General features: G+C 41.1%; 1 non-coding gene across 1 annotated transcript; it reads right to left on the bottom strand.

Moving 5' to 3' along the window:
* Positions 1 to 13,690: 13,690 nt before the first annotated feature.
* Positions 13,691 to 13,793, bottom strand: LOC144458048 (U6 spliceosomal RNA). Its single transcript, XR_013487603.1, has one exon. It is a non-coding gene; the product is annotated as a U6 spliceosomal RNA (small nuclear RNA).
* Between the last annotated feature and the right edge of the window lie 1,484 nt (positions 13,794 to 15,277).

Genomic DNA, 15,277 nt, shown 5'->3' with positions numbered 1-15,277 from the left:
CTCAGCATAACGAGGATCTAAGACATCTCCAGAGGCCTAGGGATGGAAAATGCTGTCCACATCCAAAGAAAGGACTATGGAAGTCGAATCGCTATCACTTATTTTTACCTTCTATTGAGTTTTGTTTCATCTTTCTGATGGTTCCTCTTATTGGTTCTAATTTTTACTTACAACTTCACTAATGTGAAAATATGTTTAATGGGTATGTAAACATAAAGCCTACATCAGATTGTGCGCCGCCTTGGGGAGGGTGGGGAGGAGGAAGGGGGAGAAAAATTTTCAACTCAAAAGCATATGGAAGTGATTGTTGATAAATCAAAATAAATTAATAAAATTTAAAAAAATAAAATAAAATAAAAAAGAAAGACCTGAGTTCAAATCTTACCTCAGATATTTACTGGTTGTATTACTTGGCAAGTCACTTAACTTCTCTCATCCTTAAGGTTTTTTTCATCTGTAAAATGGGAGTAATAAGAGTACCTGCCCTCACAGAATTTTTGTGAGGATAAAATGAGATAGTATATGTAAAATCTTAACATGCTATATAAATGCCAGTTATTGTTATAGCTGGAAGGAATTTCGAAGGTCATTTTTTTCTAATCCCTTGATTTTATAGATGAGGAAACTGAGGCTCAGAAAGCTGAGTGAATTGCCTTCATGGCTAAACTGTGGCTTAGATATTGGAACCTTTTTTTAGCCACCTTTAGGTGGTTATGGGGTCAGCATTCACTCAAAACTCACCAATGAAAAAATATTTCAAAGCCCAAGGCTATGCAGCTCCCAGGTTTGTATTATTCTTACAAGTTAACTTTGATGGGGGGAAAATATCACATCAAAATGGACTGTGAACTACTACATATTAAGACAGCTTTGAAGACATGGTAGCATCAGTTTGAGGAAGTACCTAGTTTTGGTCTTATAGGATAACAAAAACAGCTTATCTCAGGGAGGGTGGATCTTATCCAGATATCACACCAGGTAGTAAGTGTTAGATCCTCTGGCTTTACAGCTAGTAATAGTTCTGCTGGACTACCCAGGATAGCCTCGATAGGGCCAAGAGATTTTATTTTTGGTCCTCACTTACCCAAAATATCCAGCCAACAGGACACAATGATAATCATATAGGGCTCTCTCTCGATGGAACAATGGCACAGCCTACTCACATCTGAAAAACTACAAGTAGGGGCTTTCTCTGCTTTCCTTAGTATGGATAATAAATAACCAGGGGGCAAATGATGACTCTACCCAAACTTCCTCCTCCCCGGGTTTTAAGCTTGAACCAACATGTTGGTTAATGTGTTTCTCACTCCAGAAACATGAATCACCCAGAGAAAAGACAGTAAAATAATAAAACCCACCAGGTGCGATATCCAGATAAGATCCACCCTCCCGAAGATAAGCTGTTTTTGTTATCCAGTAAGACTATAACTAGGTGCTTACTCAAACTGATGCTACCATGTATTCAAGGCTGCCTTAATATGCAGTAGTTCACGGTCCATTTTGACATGATTTCTTTTCATCAAAGTCAGCTTGCAAAAATAACAAACCTAGTAGCTGCATAGCCTTGGGATCTCAAACATTTTCTTTCATTGGTGAGTTTTGAATGAGTGCTGTAACCATAACCTCCCCTGGGGCCAAAAAGGGTCCCAATATCTAAGCAACAGTGCAGCCACAAAGGCTTGTTGTGATATCTTCTCAGCAACACCCCACTTGAACAACATTCCTTTCCTTAACTATCATGAAAATGGATTTATCAACCCTGACTACCCTAGAATGTATTACCCATAAGAATTCATTTCTTTGAAATAATACGGGGCCTTAACTCCTGCCAGCAGAACATGGTATTCTATGACTTGTATATTTGTTGGGTTAATTTATAAACTTTCCAGATCTAGCCCAAACTCCAAGAAAGTTACCTGGCTCTGTTAAAATACGGATTTGTTGAGGTTACAAGATATACCAGAGGAGCAAAGCAAAGGAGCTGAGTGTGTAATATGTGTCTGTTCATGCTGGAAAAAAAAAATCAACTTAATGGACCACCATTCACCAGATGCCAGAAGATACAAATTAACTAATTCTAAGGGCACACCCAGATGCTCATGATATCCCAGAGTCTGTCCTCCATCCAACCTTAGTCCAATTCTTATAATCTATAGGCAAGAGTCATTGTCCTTCTTCCTCACATATTCCAGCTACATCATTTCATACATACAACAGAGACATACGTGAAAATCTGGTAAAGGATTATGACAGTAATGACAGTGCGATTAAATTCCTCTGCTGCTAGATCTTTGTTAATTCTAGTTGTGGTTCTACCACTCAGAGCTGGAAGGGCCTTCAGAGGTCATCCAGTCGAACTGTATCTGTACAGGTACTCCCTCTATATTCCCCAAAAGTGGTTACCTAGTCTCTCCTTCAAACCCTCCAATAACGAAACTAGTGATATTAACTTGAGGAAGAAAAGATTTGGGGTAGGCTGGGGTACCTGATGGCTGTCCTTAAAAATTTGAAGAAGAAAAAATTTTTTTTTAATTTGAAGAAATTTTAAAGAGAGGAGGGGTAAAACTTGTTCTGCTTGGTGCTAATGGGCAAAACTAGACAAACAGATATTAACATGTAGGGAGGCAGAGCGTGGATCAACATAAAGAAAAACTTCCTAACAATTACAGTTGTCCAGAAATGAAATGGGCTGCTTTGCAAAGCAAGGAAGGGGATGTGACAGAAGAGGTATCACATTTCTCATTACTTGAGGGTTTGAAGGAGAGACTAGGTAACCACTTTCGGGTCCCTTCATCATCCTGGTAACCCATCTTTGGACACAATTCAATTTATCAATAAACAGTCTTACCCAGAACTAGTAAAACGCTTCATAAGGATACTAAAGGTAAAGAAGATGTGGGGACTTCTGTGAACCTGATCATACAATGGACCCTCCCCATGAAAAGAGTCAGTCACCTGTTAGGACCTCTAAGCATTTGGAGGGGAGAGACAGAACACTTACATCCCATACCTCCTCTTCCCACTCATCTCTAGAAGATAGAAACCTCTGAAGACTCTAGTCTTTATAGGTTCTCATTATCCTCCCTCTCTTCCTCCATGGGGATAGCTTCACCAAAATCTCCATGTAATAAGGTTTACTCACACTCTAGGATCTCATTCCCCATTTAGACTAAGGGATATATCTAAGCAAGAGACTCTGATCATGAACTAGAAGCAACTGTATAGGACTGGGAAAAACCCCTATGTCATATTCTGTTGGGGAGGGCAGGGGGGCAATGAAAATGTGAAATCTGGACAACTCTCATATTTCTGTCTCTGCCTCCTCAAGATCCCCAATGTGTGTCCTTTCCCTGGTTGGGTTCAGGTCGGAGTGTCAATTGGGGTAAGATGTCTTCCTCACTATTCCCGGAAGATATTCCTGCAGAAATAGTGAGTTATTTCTAGCTGGTTCCCTATCCTTTTCTCTTTTGCAAGGATGAGATCTGACCTTGAGATGGGGCTCCTCAGGAACACAACTCAGTTCAGGACTCCCACCCATGAATGAAGGAATGAATGAATGAAGGAATGACTCCCTAATCTTAGACATACCCATTATGCAACAAAGATACCATCCCTCAAAAAAAAATCTTATGGGGAAATAACACTGGGACCTGAAGAGACAAGCAGACATAGAAAAAGAGATAAAAATAAAGAGCCAAAACAGAGAATATAGGAGGAGAGAGATGGCCATCTGCACAAGCCAAAAGAAAAAGAAAAGAAAAAAGAAAGAAAATCCTTTACATAGCTTATATATGAACATTACAGATTCAATTTGTAACTTTCCCAGGAAGCCACAAAAGCAGAATTAACATCTGGATCTCCTTTTTTCTTCCTCCTCCCTTCATCCCCCTCTTTGCTCTTCCCTTAACATCTAGGATTAGATCCAGCAAGAAAATTCCCTGCATCTAATATAATGATATTGTTCTTTTCAGCTCAAGTCTCCTGCATTTCTTAGACCCATCTTTGGCATGCCCCTGTAGGAAGGGATCTTCTCTCTGAACAGATTTTGGTTAAAATCCCTTTTCTTCTTCAGGTGGATTATTATCATCATCAAACATTTATTGAGCAACTCCTCTGTGTAGAGTGCTATGTGGGGTATTTTGTGGTGTTTGTGAGAATAAAGAGAAAGCGGGCAGCTCCTCCTTTTCTTGTAATAGACTCCCCACTTAACATGTATCAAGAGCTAGATCCTCCTCGGCAGGGGGCAGTGAGCTAGAAAGCCCTTCCCAGATTCGTTCGATAAGCAATCAGCTCTTGTGTTAATTAATCCTGCCGAGTGGACACACTGGCAGCCTGTGAAGCAGCCCCCCCCACCCCAGCCCCACCATATGGGACAACAGGGAGTTCATTCAGGGCTCCTAGCACAGCTGCATCACAGAAAGCCAGTCCCAGCACACTCCCAATCTCTTCATAATATCAACTCCCTCCTCTCTCCTCTCCCCAACTCCTCATCTTCACTCTCAAAAAAGACAAAGAGAAGAGGTGTGAACCACACCCTCTCCTAACCCTAACTCCTAACCCTCTCCAACACAGCCCTTCCCTCTGTACCTGTACAGTCAATGGGTTGACATCTGGAAAGGTTTGGATGTATAAACCTAAACTTGTGAATTATCACATGTAGGAGTGGCAATCCTTCTCCTTACTCCCCAACTTCCTTCTGTTCCTTTACTCCCCAATCAGTGCTACTCAAAAAGCATTATGGTACAATGGAAAGAATATTGGCTCTCAAGGCAGAGGACCTGGATTCAAGTCCTAATTTTCACGCTTACTACCAGTGTGACCTCAGACAAGTTATCTAACCTCCTCAAGCCTCAGTTTCCTCATTTGTACAATGAGAGGGTTGGACTAGGTGACCTCTGAGATCCCCTTCAAGCTCTAGATCTCTGATCCTAAAAATAAATCAATCCAAAAAATGAATTTTTTGCTACTGGACTCTCAATCACTTGGTTAGGTCTAAAGATTATCTTCGAGGAGGCATCAACTATAGCCTGCCTAGGAAAAATGTTAAAATCAGAAAAATATTTCTCTCTTTCTGTATCTTGGGACTGATCTCCTTAAGGATCCTTCTGAGAGAAATTGGGTCTCCAGAATCCACTACTACCTCCATAAGACTGGAATAACCTTGCCATAGCAATTCAATAATTCTAATCAATTAGACCAAAATTGATTAAATAAATAGTACAGCATAGCCTCCTGATGCCAGAACCCAACAAAGACTTGCTGAATTGAACTCATAAGAAAGATCTCCATAATCTCAACTACTGCTGCTTTCACTTCCCCATGAAAGTACAAAGGATGCAGCCAGAGGCCATGAGGTGTGACTGCCCTCTGTAGTCAGTGTTAGTTCCATTGCACCCTGTAGAGTGTTAGCTCTGGTTCCCTTCCACACAGAATGAAGACCCAGGGACTACTTTCTGCTCAGATGGGGATGGATGTGTCTGTCGTCAATTCTTTCCCCATCTGCAAGGCTCAAACCGACTGTCCCTCTCTCACAGCTGGGATTCTGGCAGTGGGAAAGTAGGGAGCAGAAATCTTCAGGTCTAGCCAGCTCTATTGATTCCTTTTCCTCTTGTCAGCAATTCTGGGCCCACAGTCAGGGCTCCTGGCGCTCCAGCTGTCAGCTTTAATCAACAGCAAGGGTAAATACAGGCAGATGCCGACTGTTCTGGGGATGTGCAGTAGGGAAAGCTTCTCAGACTCAGATGCACCACCCAGAAGCTTGAAATAAAACATTTTCTGGTATTGCTTTGAGCATGTGGTTCTGGGAACATTAAGCCTACCAGGGTGACCTGACATTGCACTAAGGGAGAACTAGGATAACTGGGACCCTAGTGCTGGAGGAAGATTTCTCTATATCCTGTTAAGATTTCTGTCTATGACTTGGTTCTCAGTGGCAGTGTCTGGATTCAGATGACAGCTGACTGAGTAACTTTAACCAAATATTGAATCATGGTTGGATGTCAACCTATAAGGAGCTTGCTAACAACATGCAGTGTGAGAAGTAAGGAAAGAAGGGAGGGACGGGGGAGACAGAGAGAAAGAGTGAGAGAGAAAGCTGATGAATCTTAGACTGAATTAATAGAAATATATGGCCTAGATCAAGAAGACTGCCAATCCTATTGTGTTCTGTACTGATGAATTATCTACAGTGTTCTATCTAGTTGGGGATATAGATTCAATTTAATAGATTAACTAGAAAATGTTTTCAGAAAAACCTGGAAAGACTTATATGAACTGATGCTGAGTGAAGTGAGCAGAACCAAGAGAACATTGCACACAATAACAGCCACGTTGCATGATGACTAACTTTGATAGACTAATCCCTCAGCAATGCAAGCACCTGAAACAACTCCAAACGCCTCATGATGGGAAAGAATATGGAATTTGAATGCAGATGGAAGCATATTATTTGCTCTCTTTTTTGTTGTTGTTAATGTTTTGTTTCTTCTTTCTTGTAGTTGAGGTTCTAATTGGTTCTAATTCTTCTTTACAACATGAATAATATGAAAATATGTTTAATATGAATGTATAGGTAGAGCCTATATCAGATTGCATGCTGTCTTGGGGAGGGGGGAAGGGAAGAAGGGGGAGAAATGTAAAACTCAAAAGTTTATGGAAGTGAATGGTGAAAACGAAAAACAAATAAATAAAATTTTTTTAAATTTTTAAAAGAAAAAAATGTTATGAGAAGGGCAGCTAGATTGGTAGGATCCCTGGAAACTGTGTCATGAAAAACAAAGTTGAGAGTGTTTAACCACATCCCTGGGGTAGGGCACTGGGACACAAAAATCTACTCTACATTGGAGTGAATCCCTCAAACACAGGACAATTCTATACAACCAGACAGGCCCGAGGACTCCCCAGATCTTTGCTTTGACCATCAGGAGGCATCAGGAAGTACTTATCATCTTTCCTGCCGCTGCATGTAAAACCATCCCCCCAAATGCCAAGTCACTTAGGAACTGAGTGTCAAATCGCCTATATTATAGTTTCTCTGAAGGGCATGACAATCTGTTGCCCTATCACTCCACTCAGGATGCCTGCAATGAAGTGAAAGCTTCCTGGGATAGAGTTTCCTAGCCTAGCCACCACACCCCACTCTGTTACATCCATCCATGTCAACTTCATCTTTCCCATGTTTTCACCTTTTCTCTTGTGCCTTCTGGAGCCCCCATTATATTGGTAACAAACTTTCCTTCACATTAAATTTTTACCTTCTACTTTCACCCAAAAGAAATTTATTTGATTATATTCTGTATTTGATTTTTTACAAACATGTTGTTTCTCCTCCAAAGAATATAAGTTATTGGAGAGCAAGGCCTTTTTCATTTCTGTCTTTGTATACAGGCACCTAGCACAGTACCTGGCACATGGCCGATACTTAATAATGATTGAATTGAATTAGAAAAGAGAAGCCTTGACACAATAACCATCTTTGTGGGAAATGAAAGGGTTGCTATGTGAAAGCAGGGGTAGACATCTTTGGCCATTCCATGGGAAAGACACAGAAGCAAAAAATGAAAACTACAGAAAACAAAATTCCACTCAAGAGAAAAAAATATTCTAATAAATTCTATTTGGGCATCAAAGGAATAGGCTTCCTAAACGGGAAAATGGCTTTCTATTTCTTGAGAGCTTTAAGAAGTTGGAAGACTATGTGTCACGTATGTCAAAGAAGTAATTCCAATATGGAGGGAGGTTGGGCTAAGTAATTTCTAAGCCCCTCTCCAACTTTAGGGCTCTATAATTCTGTGAAGAATTGTTGCAGAAAACCACTCAGACTAAAGCCAAGAACCCCTTGGGTCATTGCTTCCTTTATACTCACAAGAGAAATACTTCCATTCAAGATGGGACAATCTCCATACAGAAAGCCAGGTAAATCCTCAGGGGCTCAGGTCATTGAAAATGTTCAAGCAAAGCTTAAATGATCACTTGTGATGGATAATGAAAAAGAGGTTCATACTTCATGCAAGTGCTGGACTAGATGCCCTCTAAGATAAATCACTGAATCAACAAGCATTTTTTTTAATATCTTCCTTGAGCCCAAAACTGACTTAAACACTAAGGATAACAAAGACAAAAATGAAATAGTCCCTTGCCCTCAAAGAGCTTATGTTCTGTTGGGGAAATAACCTGTAGATAGATTAGATAGATATCTAGATGGTGAGAGAGATATTTATGTGGATACCTACACATTATACAGTTATGTTCTATATATTTCCACAATGCCCACAGAAAGACTACAGAAAGTGCAGGGAGTCACAGGAGACTCAACAATAGCAATGGAACTATTGTTCCATCGCTGTTTTACCTAGGGGATGAGAGAAAATAATCTTGTCTAATTCCATTCTTTTGTTTAGGGGAGTACCACAGGATTCTATCCCTGGAGATTAATGTTTGTGTTCATTTTCTAAAAGAAAAAGTGAAGTGGGAGGAGCAAAACACAAGAAGGCTCAACCTCAGGATTCAAGTGTTGAGATCCTTCCCCAAACCCAAAGTGCCATAGCTCTTCCCAAATGCAGACATGCCTGGGGGCAGTGACCATAAATTCCAGTCTCTGATGCCAGAGCTTTCCTGGTTATAGTCTCATCCAAGATTACAAGCTCTTTCCCAGACTCACAAGGGAAAAAACATAGAAGAAAAAGAAAAAGTCCTGGTTTCTAGAATATCAAACTTGCAGTGCAGTCACTATTGCTGCCAATATGACAGTTTATCAATTAAAGAAAATAAAGCTGAAGATATTTCCAGAGGATGGCTGGAGGGAAAAAAAAAAAACTACTCACTGCGGCAACTGGTGCTGGCAAATCATTAACCCTTTGGCAGAAAGGGGCCTCAAAATGTCATTTAGTCCATTCCCCTGCCTCAGGTGTAACCACTCCATATATGAATCCCACACAGTCAGTAATGTATACTTTTCCCCCTTCTGTCTTAAAATGATAATAATAGTAAAATAATATCTGTGAGAGTCCATTCTCTGCCCTTCCATTTTCTCTAGTGTCCACAACAAAAATTTCTGTAACAGGATTGAGGGAAGAGAGTCATTCCTGGACTCAGGGACATGAAAATTTAAAGACCTTCTTCCTTTCCCTACTCGGTTTTCCCAGAAAGAGAGGGCTAAATCTCCATGTATATAAAAACAGAAATTGACCATCACAAAACTCCAATAGAAGGAAGCTGGATTATGGAGCAGCAAAGAGTGATTCTTCCCCAATCCTGCCTCTTGTAAGGTCATCCTTGGAGCCTATGTCAGTGCTAGCCACTATGCTACCTCTGCAGATTTTGATAGTACCTATCCTGAAAAAGAGTAGGATAGGTCTATGTCCAAACAGGAGAGAGGATTGTTCCAGGATAGGTTCCTTCATTGAAGGAAAGAGCCAGAGTCAGAAGGACCAGGAGTACAGTCCAGAGCCTGCTTCTGTGTGCCGTTTTGGACTTCCAAAATCAGCCAAGCACAGTATTTTGAATATAATAGGCAGTCAATAAATACTTTTTCAATTGGATTGTAGTATCCATGGGCAGCAGTATCCATCTGTCCATAGGCTATCATGAGCCCAATTAATGATATCAAGCCAGCACTACCCAATTTTTCAGATAGACCAGCTCTTTAGGCCAGAAGTAGTGATCTACCTGAATTCTCCAGTCCAGGTCTGCTCTGCTACTGAGAAGGAAGTTGATTTATGTCTCCAGCAGGTACACAAGAGAAAATTCAAACTGATCAAAAATTAAATATTCATGGGATATTATTCATTAAGATTCATCTCACCAAGTGGATGAAATGAGGCAAGGGAAGAAATTAGCTTGCTTGAGAGTGTCAAAGTGATTATGTGATTAAATTGCAATTTATAATTTCTCCTTCAAAAAAAAAAGCATTACTTCTTGATTTGTGTTTTCTCCTCCTTGCTGTGCCCCCCTTTATTGTCTAGGCCTAATCCAAGAGCTCTTAGGGTTAATTGGAGGAATGAAGATGCCAGACACTCTGCCTAGTTTCTGCTCCATACTTCACCCCTAACCCAACTTCAGTGGGGAATTTTCTGCTCTTAGAGCTGAGACAGAAACCCAAGACCTCTCCATATCTTCATATAGAACATATGAAGACTATATAGAACATAGAGTACCATTTTCCCAAAACAGATGCTAACAGATCTCAATGATAACAAACCACTAAGCAGGCTTTCCATGGACCCAAACCCTTCCTGCCAGACAAGTGCAAAAAGCATGTCATACCATAGATAATAAGATACCTTGAAAGACAAAGCCTGGAACGTTTCTATGGAAGTCCCATAGTGTTACTGATCAGCTCTTGCTTTCCTCCTCCTCTGTCTTGGTAGGGATAGGGGAAGGATGTCCTTCCTCTGTGCCTGATCCATACATCTTTTTTTGTTTCTGAAATGAATCTGGAGTCATGCAGAGTCAGGAGCTTTGAGGCAAAGCTTAGTGTTTCTGTGAAATTGGTCCTGATAATCCAAGGACAATGTTCACTGAATTATTCTCCCTCAATTCCTGACGAATAGCTTCCCTGTTACTAGCAAAGTCACCAAAAGCAGCTGGGACAGTGTTGTGAGGTTGAAAGGATGTAGAAAAGGTTGGAAGGATAATTGTCTAGAGTCTACAACAAGGAGAGGAGAAAGAGAAGCCACTTCTTTCAGGTCACCTCTCCCACATCATATCCCTGATTCCTTACCCATGCTCCCACCATATTCTCCCCACCTGAGTCATCCTCCCAAAGTTAAACCAAATTGAATTTTATGAAGGACTGGGGAGAGCCTTGGGTCACTGAACTTTCCACAGGAAAAAAAAAAAAGAACAACTAGATGAGCTCTCAAAAGCCCCTTACAATTCAGTGTCTGTGACATTCGGATTTCAATGCTGCAGATATAGAATGGGCTTGTTCAGGAAGACTATTTCTATATTTTGCCCTCTGCCTCTCACTCTCAGAAAGAAATGTTGTCATGTCTCTAGATGGATATAGATATAGACACATTTGCATTTATGTCTCTCTGTCTTTCTCTGTCTCTGCCTCTCTCTATCTCTATAACTGTCTCTTTCCCTGTCTGTCTCTCCCTTGTTCCTGCCTGATAAAGATTTAGAGGCTGGCACCACTGGCTGAGAAGGGTGATATTAATTCTGAGCTTGTTTCTAAACACTACGGAGGCCTGCCCAGGTTAATTAGTTGCACAAGCTTTTCTTCAAGTGAATGAGCCGGCAGGATTTTTACAGCTCTGTCACCATGTTTATTTGTTCATTTTCTGCTTTATTTGGACATACATTTATCTGACAATAAATAACACTGGTCATGACCAGGCTGATGAAGGCAGAAAATATTCTCACCAACCAGCTTGGAGGTTGACTCTCAGAAATCTGGTTTAAAAGCTTAGATATTTGCCCCCCTTGTTCCCTCCCCGGGCCTTGATATAGGTGGAGAGATTTGGAAGGAGACTTGGTGGTTAAGCTATGAAGGAGTTCAAGGGAAAGGAGAAAGCAAGGCCAGGCCAGGAGGGAAAAGTTGACGAGCAGAGGAGAAGGGAACTGTCCAGGGTGGCCTTCTCAGGGAACTGTCCAACAAAGGAACCAGATGTGTGTGTTGGAAGCAGAGAGTACTAGAAATGGACATAGCTAGATATTGGGAGAGTGCCTTTCTATATGGATTGTCTAATTATCTTGTACTATTTATAGACACAAAAAATTGTACAAGTTGAACACTAGGAAGACTCTAATAACTCAAAATTTAATTGAGATAAATGTGAAGTTGTATGTGGGTTCAAAAATGAGCTTTCTAAGTTTGTTTGCCTAAGAAAAGGCATAAGCATCATGGTTGAGTGAAAGGATCTGGGAGGTCTGAGTGGACTACAAACTCGATTTGAGTCAATAGTATGATAGTACAGCCTAAAAATCTAGTACACTCTCAGGCTGCATTAATAGCAGCATAGAAACAAAAAAAAAGGAGGTGATCACACCTCTGCACTTGACCTTGGAAGGAAGGGAACATGCATTTATTAAGCTTTTACTATTTATCAGACCCTGTGTTAAGTCCTTGACAAACGGTACTTCATTTGCATCTTCACAACCCTGGGAAACAGGTGCTATTATTATCCCCATTTTATAGTTGAGGAATCTGAGGCAATTAGAGATAAAATGACGTGTCTAGGATCCCACAGCTACTAAGTATGTAAGGTCAGATTTTAATCCAGGTCTTCCTTACTCCAGGCCCTATGTTCTATCCAGTCTAGCATAGCTGCATCCATGCAACTACCCAAATAAATTCATACCTGGAGTGTTGTGTTAAGTTCCATGAGTTATGTGTTGGGAAGTACATTGAGCTGACCACAACAGCATAATCTAGAGAAGAGTGACTAGCCCTGTGAGCATCCTCAAGAGTGTACCATTCAAAGACCAATGGACAACCCGGGATACGTAGCTGCAAAGAGAGAAGACCAGGGGAGGACATCATAACTATCAGTTCTCTGAAAGTCTACCACACAGAAGAAAAGTTTTACTTGTCCTCCTTGGTCCCAGACAGAAGACATAGGAACAGTGGGTTTAGACTGAAAAAAGACAAATTTAACCTCTACGTAAAGAAAAATTTCATATTATTTGGAGCTATCCCCAGGCAGAAATGGGAACTCCTGTATCTGGAGTTCTCAAAGAGAAACTACATAACTCCTCGTCAGGAATTTTGTAGATCAGATTCTTCGTTAGAAATGTGCTAACTGCCTCACCTCGTCTCTCCAGCACTCTCCTAGACCCCAGACAACACAGAGGATCAAGCAAACTCAAGAGTCCCAGGAAATTAATAATGTGTTTGTTTAGTCCCTCATGGCCCTTGTCTGTAAACAATCCAAGTGGTGCCTTTTAGATATTTCAATCACAATTCAATAGAATTTGTCTGTAGATGGCGACCCCGGACTCGCTACATGGGGGAATAAAGTAAACAGATGGTCTCAAGGATAGTGCTGATCTGGGTCTGAGAAGCCTTGTTGGTCAGGACCTCCATCTACTCGTATAGCGCAGAGCAAATAGACCGAGTAGCCAATCCCAGCAAGGAAGCCCACAATTGTGCTTCTCTAGAATCTTCCTCTGACCTCAGCTGTTGTCGTTCAGTCGTTTCGGTCCTGCCTGACCCTTCATGACATTTAGGGTTTTCATGGCAAAGATACTGAAGTGAATTGCCATTTCCTTCTCCAGCTCACTTTTACAGATGAGGAAACTGAGGCAAACAGAGTTAAGTGACTTGCCCAGGGTCACACAGCTAGCAAGTGTCTGAAGCCAGATTTGAACTCAAGAAGATAATTCTTCCTGACTCCAGGCCCTGCACTCTGTCTATGTACCACCTAGCTGCTCTGACTCTCTCTGACCTTGACCTTCTCCCAAAGCTGCATCAGATTCCTTTCTGTCTTGTTCCTTAGTCCAAAGTCCCTCTACTCTCACCAACAAGTGCAATTTGGAGGGGCAGTTACGGGGCCATCAGACTTACATGTAAAATTAAAGGATTGGATTCAATGACCTCTAGGGTCCCATTCGCCTCTAAGTCTACAGTCATTCCAACTTTAAGATTTTGTAGTTCTATGGGTAGTCCTCAAGGATTCACTTCCTATTCCTGGCACATAGTAAACACTTAATAAATGTTTATTGACTGTGTGACTCGCTTCTCTGTTTTTATATGGAACACTTCATGGTTTTGTATGTCATCCTTGTGCAGAGACCATGCTAACACTTTTTGTATCATTCCATTTTTAGGACATCTGCTGTCAAAACATTGCCTTCTCCTTTAATTACAGCCTCAGGGACCAGATATTGGGACCAACAAGATAGGAGCAGGATTCAAGCCTTTCTGCATACAGGTAATCTAGAAAATTTAGAAAAGTTATTTGAAACCAAACCATAGGCTTATAATCAAAAGGGTTGGTCCTGTTGACTCAGCTGGGATCGTGCTAATTTTCAGAATGACTTGCCCATGAAATTATGGCTGGTCATTCAAACTACTCCGATGGACTTAGTCTGATCCTGCACAAGCACTTTGTGTATCAAGTCCTGCTGAAATAGCCTGGATAATTTTCTAGTTCCAAAGTGTCCCTAGATGTCCACCACCATGGAAGAGTTTCTGATGGGAGACACAGGACACATGAGTGAAAATTCCTCAGACCGCATAAGCCAATAACGTATGTGAGTGCAAACAAATAATGCAGACCGAGTAGTTAAGTGTTGAGGGCACTTGGAAAGGGTATGGTTGGAGTCAGGTGGACTTGATCAGGAAAGGCTTTCTGGAGGGGTGTTTTGGAGGGAAGGAGAGGGGAGGATTTTCAAGGAGAGGAAGAGAGTCAAATGATCTGGAATGAGGGCATCAGGTTTCTATGTGCTCCTAACATTTCCATTCATTTTCCTATCAGGCACACAGGAAGGATCTGAGACTTGGAGACATATCTGTGTGTTTGAGAAGCATCAGCAAAAGAAGAACAAGGATTTCTTTCTAATTTAGGTGTGCTTCCTCACTATCCAGTCTCAGAAAAGGCAATAGCAAGGAAGGAGAGAAATCCTCAGACTTTTAAGAAGGCACTGAGAAAAAAAAAACACAGAGGAGTCAACTTGCAGGAATCTGGGATGGAAGGCATTTCCAGGATGCCAAAATAGAGTGTCTTTCATTTCCTTCAGGTATATTCCAGGAAGCGTTATAGGACCCTACAATCATACATTTAAAGCCAGATATCAACTCCAACCTTTTCATTTTGTATGTAAGGAAACTGAGGCCCAGAAAAAGGTAAAGGGTTTGCCCAGGTTTGCCATAGCAGTAACAATCTAAGGCAGGATTTGAACCTTTGACTTCAAGTCCCATGCCTTATGCATCATGCTGAACAGTATCCTAAGTCTACTTAATTCCCAGCATCCCTGAGTTGGGGTGGAGGTTGCTGGAAGAAGAATAGTAAAAGAATAACAAAAGATCACTGGATTTAGAGCTGAAATTGGTAAGTTTAGAGCTGGGCAGAGAAAAGTAGTGAGGAGAAGAGAGGGAGAAGATGGCACAACATTTCCAAAGCAGCCCCAAGACTGCCAGAGCATCAGGCAGAACTTTCAGGAGCTCAGACCACTCAGATTCCTTTGATGAAAGGAATGCCTTACCACCAATGCAGAGTATGTTATTGCTGGATGGGTGCAATACTGGAATATAGATGAAGAGTAATAATATTGACATTTATAGAATGCTGTAAGTCTTACTAGGGATTTTACATGCCACATCTCATTTGAT

The sequence above is a fragment of the Phascolarctos cinereus genome, unplaced genomic scaffold (assembly GCF_003287225.1).
Source record: "Phascolarctos cinereus isolate Bilbo 61053 unplaced genomic scaffold, phaCin_HiC Scaffold_5;HRSCAF=322, whole genome shotgun sequence".
In the NCBI taxonomy this organism is placed as follows: domain Eukaryota; kingdom Metazoa; phylum Chordata; class Mammalia; order Diprotodontia; family Phascolarctidae; genus Phascolarctos; species Phascolarctos cinereus.
Note: the sequence above shows the minus strand (reverse complement) of the source record. Positions and strands in the feature narration are given on the sequence as shown.